This window comes from Chrysemys picta, chromosome 7 (assembly GCF_011386835.1).
Source record: "Chrysemys picta bellii isolate R12L10 chromosome 7, ASM1138683v2, whole genome shotgun sequence".
NCBI classification, from domain to species: domain Eukaryota; kingdom Metazoa; phylum Chordata; order Testudines; family Emydidae; genus Chrysemys; species Chrysemys picta.
The window spans coordinates 21,011,660-21,021,553 of record NC_088797.1 but is presented as its reverse complement, the minus strand read 5'-3'; positions in this window follow the sequence as shown (position 1 = coordinate 21,021,553).

The window sequence follows — 9,894 nt, the reverse complement described above, 5'->3', positions numbered from 1 at the left end:
GGGGAATGGTTAATTTCTCCTTGTTTTAAGATCCAAGGGGTTTGGATTTGTTTTCACCAGGGATTTGGTGAAGGTTTTTCAAGGCTTCCCAGGAAGGGAATCCATTGAAATGGTGGCAGCCGAACCAGAGCTAAGCTGGTAGTTAAGCTTAGAAGTTTTTCATGCAGGCCCCTACATTTGTACCCTAAAGTTCAAAGTGGGGATCCAGCCTTGACAAATGGAGACAATTATTTTAATCCCAAACCCATGCTGATGGGCTTCCCAATGGAGGGCAGTGATATCCTTCTCTTTTGGGGATCCCTGAGATTCAGGAGCGTCAAGGGGAGAAGGGCAATCTCTCCCAGGTCCTACAAAGACAAGAAGGACCCTCCCCTCCCTCTTCCAGGGCTGCCAAAACTTTTAAAATTTGTCCCATGTCCTGAATTATCACATTGTGACTCCAGCTTTTCAATGCTGCCTCAGTGTGTGGTGATGGAGCTGGCTCTGCATTGCGTTGTGAGATGATGTTGCAAAGCTTCAAATAAATTCAGGTCATTTTATCTGTCCTACAATTTACAGATCTGGGCCTTTAATATTCCTCCTGCCATGAAGTGTAGAGGTGTGTGGATTGGAGTGTATGCATATAGATGTACCAACCCCCACTCACCCACCCATGTAGGAACACTGTGTTGGTCATTGGAATTTGCACTGCAAGACAGGAAGAATTTGAAAGGGACAGGACGGGTAAGAGTTGTTTTTAGTAAAAACTAATAGTACTCATATTCCAGCAACAGCCAGTCATGGCGCAGCTGCAACAGAGTGAAACTACCAGTTAGACACTTGCTACAGAGGTCAGGCGTTTTACCTGCTCTGAGTGAGTGTTCATGACATAGTGGTAAAGCTCTTGAGCCCTGTCTCACAAGGGCTTACCCCATTGTTACTCCCAGTGGAGCTGCAGTGGTGCGGGAATATGGGGACCGCCTTTCCTAGTGTAGACAAGACCATTGGGGGATATGAGAATTACTGGGAAAATTGGGCTAGTAATTCCCACCACCAGAGAGAATTTTTAAAAAAAATAGGGGGGCTGTTTTTCTCCCAAGCCTTGTTTATGTGCATGGAACAATCAGACCTGTAATTCACCACTGGGGCAGGCAATGGTAGCAGCCGGGGAAAGTGTAGTGGAAACAGGAGCTTGGGCATAATGGCCACTGTGTCATCTAGCTCAGCTCAATGCAGGCCTATGTGACACAGATGTAAAAACTCCTGATGTCTTTCTCTGCCAGAGTTCCCACTGTTGCAGCTGCATATCTGTATGTCCCGGTTTTGCCAGTGTGCTCTGAGAGCCAGGGCCAGGGCCAGCTCCAGGCACCAGTCGACCAAGCAAGTGCTTGGGGCGACACTTTGGGGTAGGGCGGCGCTCGATTTTATTTTTTTTTTTGGATTCGGCGGCGCGGCGCTCGGAGTGGGGGCGGGGGCTTCGGGCGGCGTGGTGCTCTGAGGGGGGGCGGGGGCTTCGGGCGGTGCAGTGCTCGGAGGGGGGTGGGGGCTTCAGGCGGCGTGGTGCTGGGGGGGCGAGGCTTCGGGCGACTCGGTGCTCAGAGGGGGGCGGGGGCTTCGGGCGGCATGGTGCTCGGAGGGGGGGCAGGGGCTTCGGGCGGCGCGGTGCTCAGAGGGGGGCGGGGCTTCGGGTAGCGCGGTGCTCGGAGGGGGGGCGGGGCTTCGGGCGGCGTGGTACTCGGAGGGGGGCAGGGCTTTGGGCGGCGTGGTGCTCGGGGAGGCGGGGACTTGGGGGGGGCGGGGGCTGGCGCGGTGCGGCGCTCAGAGGAGGGGCGGGGGCTTCAGGCGGCGTGGCGCTGGGGGAGCGGGGATTTCGGCGGCGCTCGTGGGGGGGGTGTACGGCAGGGCGGCTCTCTTCTTTTTGGCCTGGGGCGGCAAAAAAGTTAGAGCCGGCCCTGGCCAGGGCAATTAGTTTTCCGTTATGCATCTGTCATGTCCTTCTGTACGTAAATCTGTAAATCAGATGTCATCAGCTTCTTCCCTATGATACCGTGGAACCCTATACAAATATAAATCCCCACTACAAAAAGCAAACACAATCCCCAGTTGCCATCAGCTGAACAAAATGGTTTCGCTATTGTTTTCAACATAGCCGCTGTATTTCCAGCAGACTGAGCACTGCAGGCAGCAAGAGGTTCCCAGAGCCTGCCGTTTGGATTGGCTCCCCCACTGCCCCTGCTTTTAAAAGAAGGCAGCTGCTGGGTTTTATTTTTACAGTATTTTTAAATTGCTTCAGTAAAGAAGTTCAGAGGCAGATATGACTGAAGGAATGAATTCCTGAAATCTAGTTTTGAAAAGTCCAGCATGTCCCTGATGGGAAGAATGAGCCCAAACTTTCAGTCTCCTTATGACAAACTGTCTCCACAGGTATTTTCCAAGAGCTAATTGTAAAGGGATCTCTGGGAGCCCTCATTAGTGGTATATATTTAGGATTTTGTAGTCCTAAACTGAAATGGCAGCAAGACTTGAAAATGGCAAGGGTGCAATCTCTCTTCACTGAAGCACCAGATTCTCTTAGCCCTACCAAGCATTACTACCTTAGGCCTCAAACCTGCAAAGACGTATGCACCTGCTTAACCTTATGCATTTTGTGTCATCCCACAATCAAAGCTAACAGGACTATGCACATGATGTAAGGATAAGCACATTGGTCGGTCTTTGCTGGATTGGCATCTTACTTCATAAATTGTCTGACTGAGGTCAATGGGATTACTCAATGAGTAAGGGGCTACTCAGTGTGAGTAAAGGTTGCAGAATTTGGCCCTAGATTTAGAAGACACACATGCAGCATCCCATTGCCTTGTTTATGTTTATAATTAGTGGGTTATCTTTCCAGAGGAAAGCCGGGCCTTGGTAACCTTAACTCTTGATCCTTCCTAGTCCTGCCATAGGGCCCAATCCTATAACACTTACCACTCCTTATTGGGCTTGATTCTCCATTGCCCCGAACTTTGTGAAGTCATTTACATCAGTGCAAAGTAGGTTTTAAAATACTATCATAGCTAGGGTTACCATATTTCAGCAAGAAAAAAAGAGGACGGGAGGAGCCCCGCCCTAGCCCCGCCCCTGCCCCTCCCACTTCCCGCCCCCCCCAGAACCCCCAACCCTCCCCCCGTTCCTTGTCCCCTGACTGCCCCCTCCTGGGACCCCTGCCCCTAACTGCCCCCCAGGACTCCACTCCCTATCTAAGCCTCCCTGCCTCTTGTCCCCTGACTGCCCCAACCCTTATCCACCCCCCCACCCCCAGACAGACCCCTGGCACTCCCACGCCCCATCCAACCACTCCCCACCCCCTGACAGCCCCCCCCCAGAACTCCCAACCCATCTAAACCCCTCTGCTCCCTGTCCCCTGACTGCTCCGATCCATCTCCCCACCCCTGCCACCTGACAGCCCCCCCCAGAACTCCCAAACACTCCCCCCCTGCTCCTTGTCCCCTGACTGCCCCCTCCTGGGACCCCTGCTCCTAACTGCCCTCCAGAACCCCACCCCCTACCTAAGACTCCCTGTTCCTTGTCCCCTAACTGCCCCCTCCTAAGACCCCCCCCAACTGCCCCCCAGGACCCTACCCCCTACCTGTACCCTGACTGCCCAAAACTTTCTCCACTCCCCCCAAAAAGCCCCCCCGTTTCTTGACTGCCACCTCCAGAACCTTCCTGCCCCCTGACCTCCTTACCCTGCTGCTCAGAACAGAGTGTTGGGCTCTGTGCAGCCGAGCCGTGGCTGAGCTCCCCAGCACAACAAAACCCGGTCCCTGGCCCTGCACAACAAAACCCGGTCCCTGGCCCTGCACAGTGCTGCCGGACTGGGCTGCAAGGGAGCTGCCAGCTCAGAATGCAGGGCGGATCCAGCTCCTCTACAGCTGCTCCTGAGTCCAGCCCGGGACTTCCCTGCAGCCCTCCCAGCCGCTCGCTCTGCTCTGCCGGGGGGAAATCCCGGACATTGTGAGTGCTTTACAAATTCCCCCCGGACGCTATTTTTAGCACAAAAAGGAGGACATGTCCGGGTAAATCCGGACGAATGGTAACCCTAATCATAGCAGAATGGTCATGTTTATACCCACTCTGCACTGGTGAAAGTGATTATAGCAAGTGCTAGAAAATGGAGAATCAGGCCCATTGATTTCAGTGGAACTACTCCAGACACTGAGTACTACATCTGTTCATGATTGCGCTACACCTGATAGAGTTTGCAGAATCAGGCCCACCCTAAATTTGTACATGTGGCAGAATTGGGGCTTTTTTTTCACAGGACATACACCGTGTATTTTTTTTTAATAAATCATTGTATTTAGGGTGTAGGTAACTGGGGTTCTGATTGCCTTTAGTTATGGGAATGTGCACAAAGTGAGGTTGGGGAGGAAAGTAATTCATTGCTGAAGTCAAATTCAGGTGTCTGCATTCATTTATTCACAGGTAGAGGACCCTAGTTAACTTTAAACTTTGCAGAAAGAACATATTTCAGTTCTTCCCTCAAACCCCCACATTTTTGCCATTTGAACTTACATTCCACGTGATTCCCCACTGTCAGTAGAAGTGTGCCTTTCTTGGTAATTACATTCTGCCTTATTAAATCCTCCCAGCACTTTGATGTGGATATAAGACTCTACTTCACTTCCCCCCTACGCTGTTGTGCCGCCCTGCAGTTCCGTGTGAGATGGCTGCCACATCCCACCCCAGAAGTGGCAGAATTTCAGAAATGGATGAAGTGGTTCCTGCAGTTGCCAGTACCTGAAGCACTTCTGGCTGAAGATCTCTAGGTAAATGCAACATATTAAGAGACAAGCAGATGCCCAGCTTTTAGTCATGTGATTCATTCAAGTCAATAAGAAAAATAAGCCTAAAATCCAAAGCAAGTGCTCTTAATTCGGATATGTACAGACACACAATGAGTAGTTCCCCAGGTACTAGGCTGAGAATAAAGCCTGAACTGTATCAGTATAACACAGTGGGTATCACATCAAGCCATTTAATAGCTATTTATAAGACTCCCTCATCTTAAGACAGGCACAGAGTGCATTGATGCTTGGATTTCAGCAGGTGGCGCTGTTGCCAATGCGTAGTGAAAGCCGTTTACATTGCCCTAGCTGAGCAAGAATCAAGCAACTTGGTGTGAAATCAAAACATGGTCCTGAAAGGTTGCTTTCCACGACAGCAGGGGGACGGGGTCCTGAGGGACATTGTGGACGCATCAATTGCAGATCCCTAACCAATTTCAAATAAAATGAATGATTATTTAATCTGCAGTCAGCTCATCCTTGAACCCAGGGTTTAGACTTCATTTCACTCTGTGATAAGGGACTGAAGGAGCCTTTTCAAAGGAGCACGCAGAGGAAGGGTTAGTGATGAGTTTCTATAATTCACATGAAGCATCTCCAGCAGGCAATGGACTGCAGGCACTGCATTTTCGGCAGACATGAGGACCTGCTTGCTCAGCCATAGAACAGACCCAACCCAGGCAAGGAGCAGCGCAAGCTTCCTTCTGCATTACTTGGCCACTGGGCCTCAGCCCTGAACTAGAGAGATCACCTCTAATCACCTGGCCATATTCAGTGTTCGGTGCCTCTGATGAGCCTGGCAACAATGAATTAGTGCCTAATGCAGTGGTGGGTTTTGTGGTGCAGACATACATCCATTAAGAGCTGGGCTGAGACCAGTAAACTCATTTCACATAGGACACTGAACAGCCATCAGATAGATTTTGTATTAATATGTAATATATGTCTATAGATCATAGGTCAATAATTCCCTGTCCTTTCCACACAGGGGCCAATCTAGCTGGGACTTCCAATCCCATTTGGAAAAGGAGGGATGGCTCAGTGGTTATGGCGGTAGTTTAGGGATTGAAAAACCCAGGTTCAGTTTCTTGTTCTGCCACAGACTTCCTGTGTGACCTTGGGCAAGTCTCTTAGCCTCTCTGCACATCAGTTCCCCATTGGTACAATGGGAATAATAGCACCACCCTTCATCACAGGAGGATAAATATATTAAAGATTGTGAGGTGCTCAGATATTGTGGCAATGGGAGCTGTAGATAGAAGATTGATAGAAACATGGAGACAGCAAGGTACGGACACCTGTGCGAGACCCCGTGTTATACATTTATTATCTTTCCTTGGAGCACACTTTTCCTTTCAAGGGGTGCTGAGCATACACACTTCCCTTGGATCAGTGGGGGACTGAGCATTTTTCAGGATCAAGGCACTCAGGAAGTGACAAACATGCTCCTAGGGCAGATGGACCGAATGACTTTACAGTGGGTGCAGAGTTCGTTTACAATTAAATCTAAGTACCTAGCATATCACATCTTAACAGCTTTCTTACCCTTATCTCATCTAACCCTTAGGCTCTTAACAGCGTATTGACCTCAAGACATGTAAAGTGCAATCATAAATATATGATATGACCACAAATATTCCATTGCCCAACCTTTTGGGCATGAAATATAGCATAAGCCAACAGATCCTACCTAGCCTGATTTTTAGCTTTGCAACTTTTTAAAAATCTAGTAAGTGCTAAGGGTTTGATTGTTTCATTAACTCCTGTGAGCTTAGGGCCAGATTTTCAAAGGTATTTAGGCACTTGAAGATTCCCACTTGCAAATAATTGATTTTTCCAGTACAGTGGCTGAACCAAAAAATCAAAAAGAAAACAAAATTTCATTTCAGGTCACACAACCTGATTTTTTTTTTTTTTTGCAAACTGAATTTTTTTTTAAAGTTGTGGATTGAGCAAAACATTTTGTTTAATTATTGAGGTTTTTTAACCTTCTTAAAACTGAAATAAAATCTAAGAAAAATAATTTTGATTCTGAAAATTAATTTTTTTTTTCAAAAATGTCTAAACCAAAACATTTTTGGGTGTGGAATTTTTGGGTGTGTGGTTTTGGTGGGTTGATTTATGTTGTTTTTTTTTATGGGGAGGCTGGGATGGGGTTACCAAAACAACACAGCAAATTAGACACAAATCCACAAAATGTTTCAGTAACCAGAATTTTCATTTTTCAGCAAAAAAAAAGAGTTGAGGCCAAAACACTTTGCTTACCACTACTCAAGATGCAAGTAGCCGCCTCATGGCATTTTCAAAAGTCTGAGATGCTTCTGAAAATTCCATGAGACAGCCTAAACAGCTTTGAAAAGCTGGTCCTTTGTACTTAAAACTAGGGCTCAGGCTAAAAATGTTGGATATGGACTGAATTTTCAAACCCCACCTCTTTTCCCTTGCAAAGTTTAAGGATCTTGAGGAGTTTGGTTTGATTGCTTCAAATGTTCATTTTTCTGTAACTTTATACTCAGTGACCAACTAACTGCCTTTTAATAACTAACAAGTGTCCTTAGCCTCTCCCCCATCTATGGAACCCTAAGATGGTGGAAAGACTCTGCAGAAACAAAAACAGTGCAGTAAGCAAGGGGTTTTCCTAAAAGAAACAGAAATCAGAACACATTAACATAAACCCCCAAACCCTTCCCCAACCAATTCCTATTGGCCTGGGATGGTGCCTCAGCCACTCTCCCCAATTAGCTGGTTTATAGTCCTTTCCGGGAGCTCCTGTGCAAGGAGAGTGGATCCTTGAGCCCCTCCTAGAGCTGATGATTATTATTTGTATTGTTGTAGTGCCCAGTCATGGACCAGGACCCCATTGTGCTAGGCACTGTACAAACAATGAACAAAGAGATGGTCCTTGCCCCAAGGGGGTTGCAATCTAAGTATAAGATAAGACAAAAAATGGATACAGACTGATGGGGGAATTCAAGGACACAGTGAGAGAGTATTGGTAGGCATTGCTCTCAGGACACCAGAAGCCTAATCTATTAGGTTAGCTGTTAAGATTAGCTGAGGTTAACGCCTTGTTCACTGGGGACAAGACAGTGCCACTGAACGCAGTGAAAGCACATCAGGGTCACAATCATCATATTATTTGTGTTGTGCCTCTCTCGCCTGCCTGACACTAGCACTGAAAAGTGCTAGCACAAGTCACCATGTAACAAGTTCAGTTCTGGAGCCAGATTCTGCTCTGCTTTACCCCAGTTTTGTGCCAATGTAAACCCATTTACTTAGTGATGTTACTCCTGAATTACGGTGATATAAGTGAAAGCAGAATCAGACCCACTGTGTACACACGTCAGTTTACAAACCAGCGTTAGTTTGACAGATGTTATAGCTGTACCCTAGTTTTTAATAGTAAGTATTTAATAACCAGAGACACATGAAAGGATTTATATTCTTGCAGGGGAGCAGAAAAATAATCTTAAGAAAAAATGTGTGTTTAACACTTTTTCAGTCTATCTAGCTGGTCATTCATATTGCAATGACATATTTCAAAGGAATGCCCCAAAATGAACTAGCAGAGTTTAAAAATAAACCACTCAGAACATTTGATTGATGATGGTATTGGAGCTTTGAACTTTGATGATCGACCGAATCCTGCTCTGTTTACTCACATGAGTAATCCCATTGATCCCAATGAGTGCAGTCAGGTGAAAAGAGTGAACAAGATTTGGCCCACTGACTCCAGGGTGTATAATGGGGCTTTTCAATTAGAATCTAGAATTTCAGTCTGTCATAGGTAAGTGTTCTTCAGGTAATAAATCATGATCAGCTGTTTAGTAATTTTCTCTCTTGCCCTGATTCCATGGATTCTGCATCTTCCTTCAGCCCAAGAACTGGACAAGCCTCCCATTCAGAGCTTGTCAGTACATCTCTTTAATGAAATGGAGAAGTAAGGTTGCTGTTTGGTTGCTTTAAAGAATGCTCAACCCACCCCAATGCAGGGGCTAAGAGTGCTGCCTCCACTGTATTGTGCTGCAAGGTACAATCCTGCATCACTTTCACACCATTGAGTTCAAGATAGTTACTCATGACTTCTTGTGTAGCTGATTGTACTCAATTTCACAGCAAATTCTGCATAGTCTACTGTTAGCTGTAATACATTTGCGATCTAGACTGTGGTGTGTGATTTGTTCTCATGAAATATGTAAACTGAGTGATCACACTTTGATATAAATGTAAATGCAGGGTCAGATTCTGATCCCAGTCCAACCTCAGCAAATCTGGAATAACTCTAATGAAGTAAGTAGAATTGCTCCAGATGTACACTGCTGTAACTAAGAGGAGAATTTTACTCAAAGGGAACTGGACTAGAGGATGTATCTACTCTTCTTAATTTTGCTTCAAAGATTAACATTTATTTAAACCACAGCACTATATAAAATGATTAGTAATAAGTGGGCCAAATCATTCCTTATTGGGGCAAAATTTTAATGGATAGTGCAGGATTGGGATCACAATGACTACTGTATTAGCCTTAATAAATATGAAAAAACTCATAAGAACATAAGAATGGCCATACTGGGTCAGACCAAAGGTCCATCTAGCCCAGTATCCTGTCTTCTGACAGTGGCCAATGCCAGGTGCCCCGGGGAATGAACAGAACAGGTAATCATCAAGTGATCTGTTGCCCATTCCCAGGTTCTGGCAAATAGATGCTAGGGACACCATCCCTGTCCATCCTGGCTAATAGCCATTGATGGCTCTATCCTTCATGAACTTATCTAGTTCTTTTTTGAACGCTGTTATAGTCTTGGCCTTCACAACATCCTCTGGCAAGGAGTTCCACAGTGTGTTGTGTGAAAAAAATACTTCCTTTTGTTTGTTTTAAACCTGGTGCCTATTAATTTCATTTGGTGACCCCTATTCTTGTGTTATGAGGAGTAAATTACACTTCCTTATTTACTGTCTCCACACCAGTCAAGATTTTATAGACCTCTGTTATATCATATCATATCATATCATATCATATCATATCATATAATTCATACCTCTTAGTCATCTTTTTTCCAAGCTGAAAAGTCCCAGTCTTATT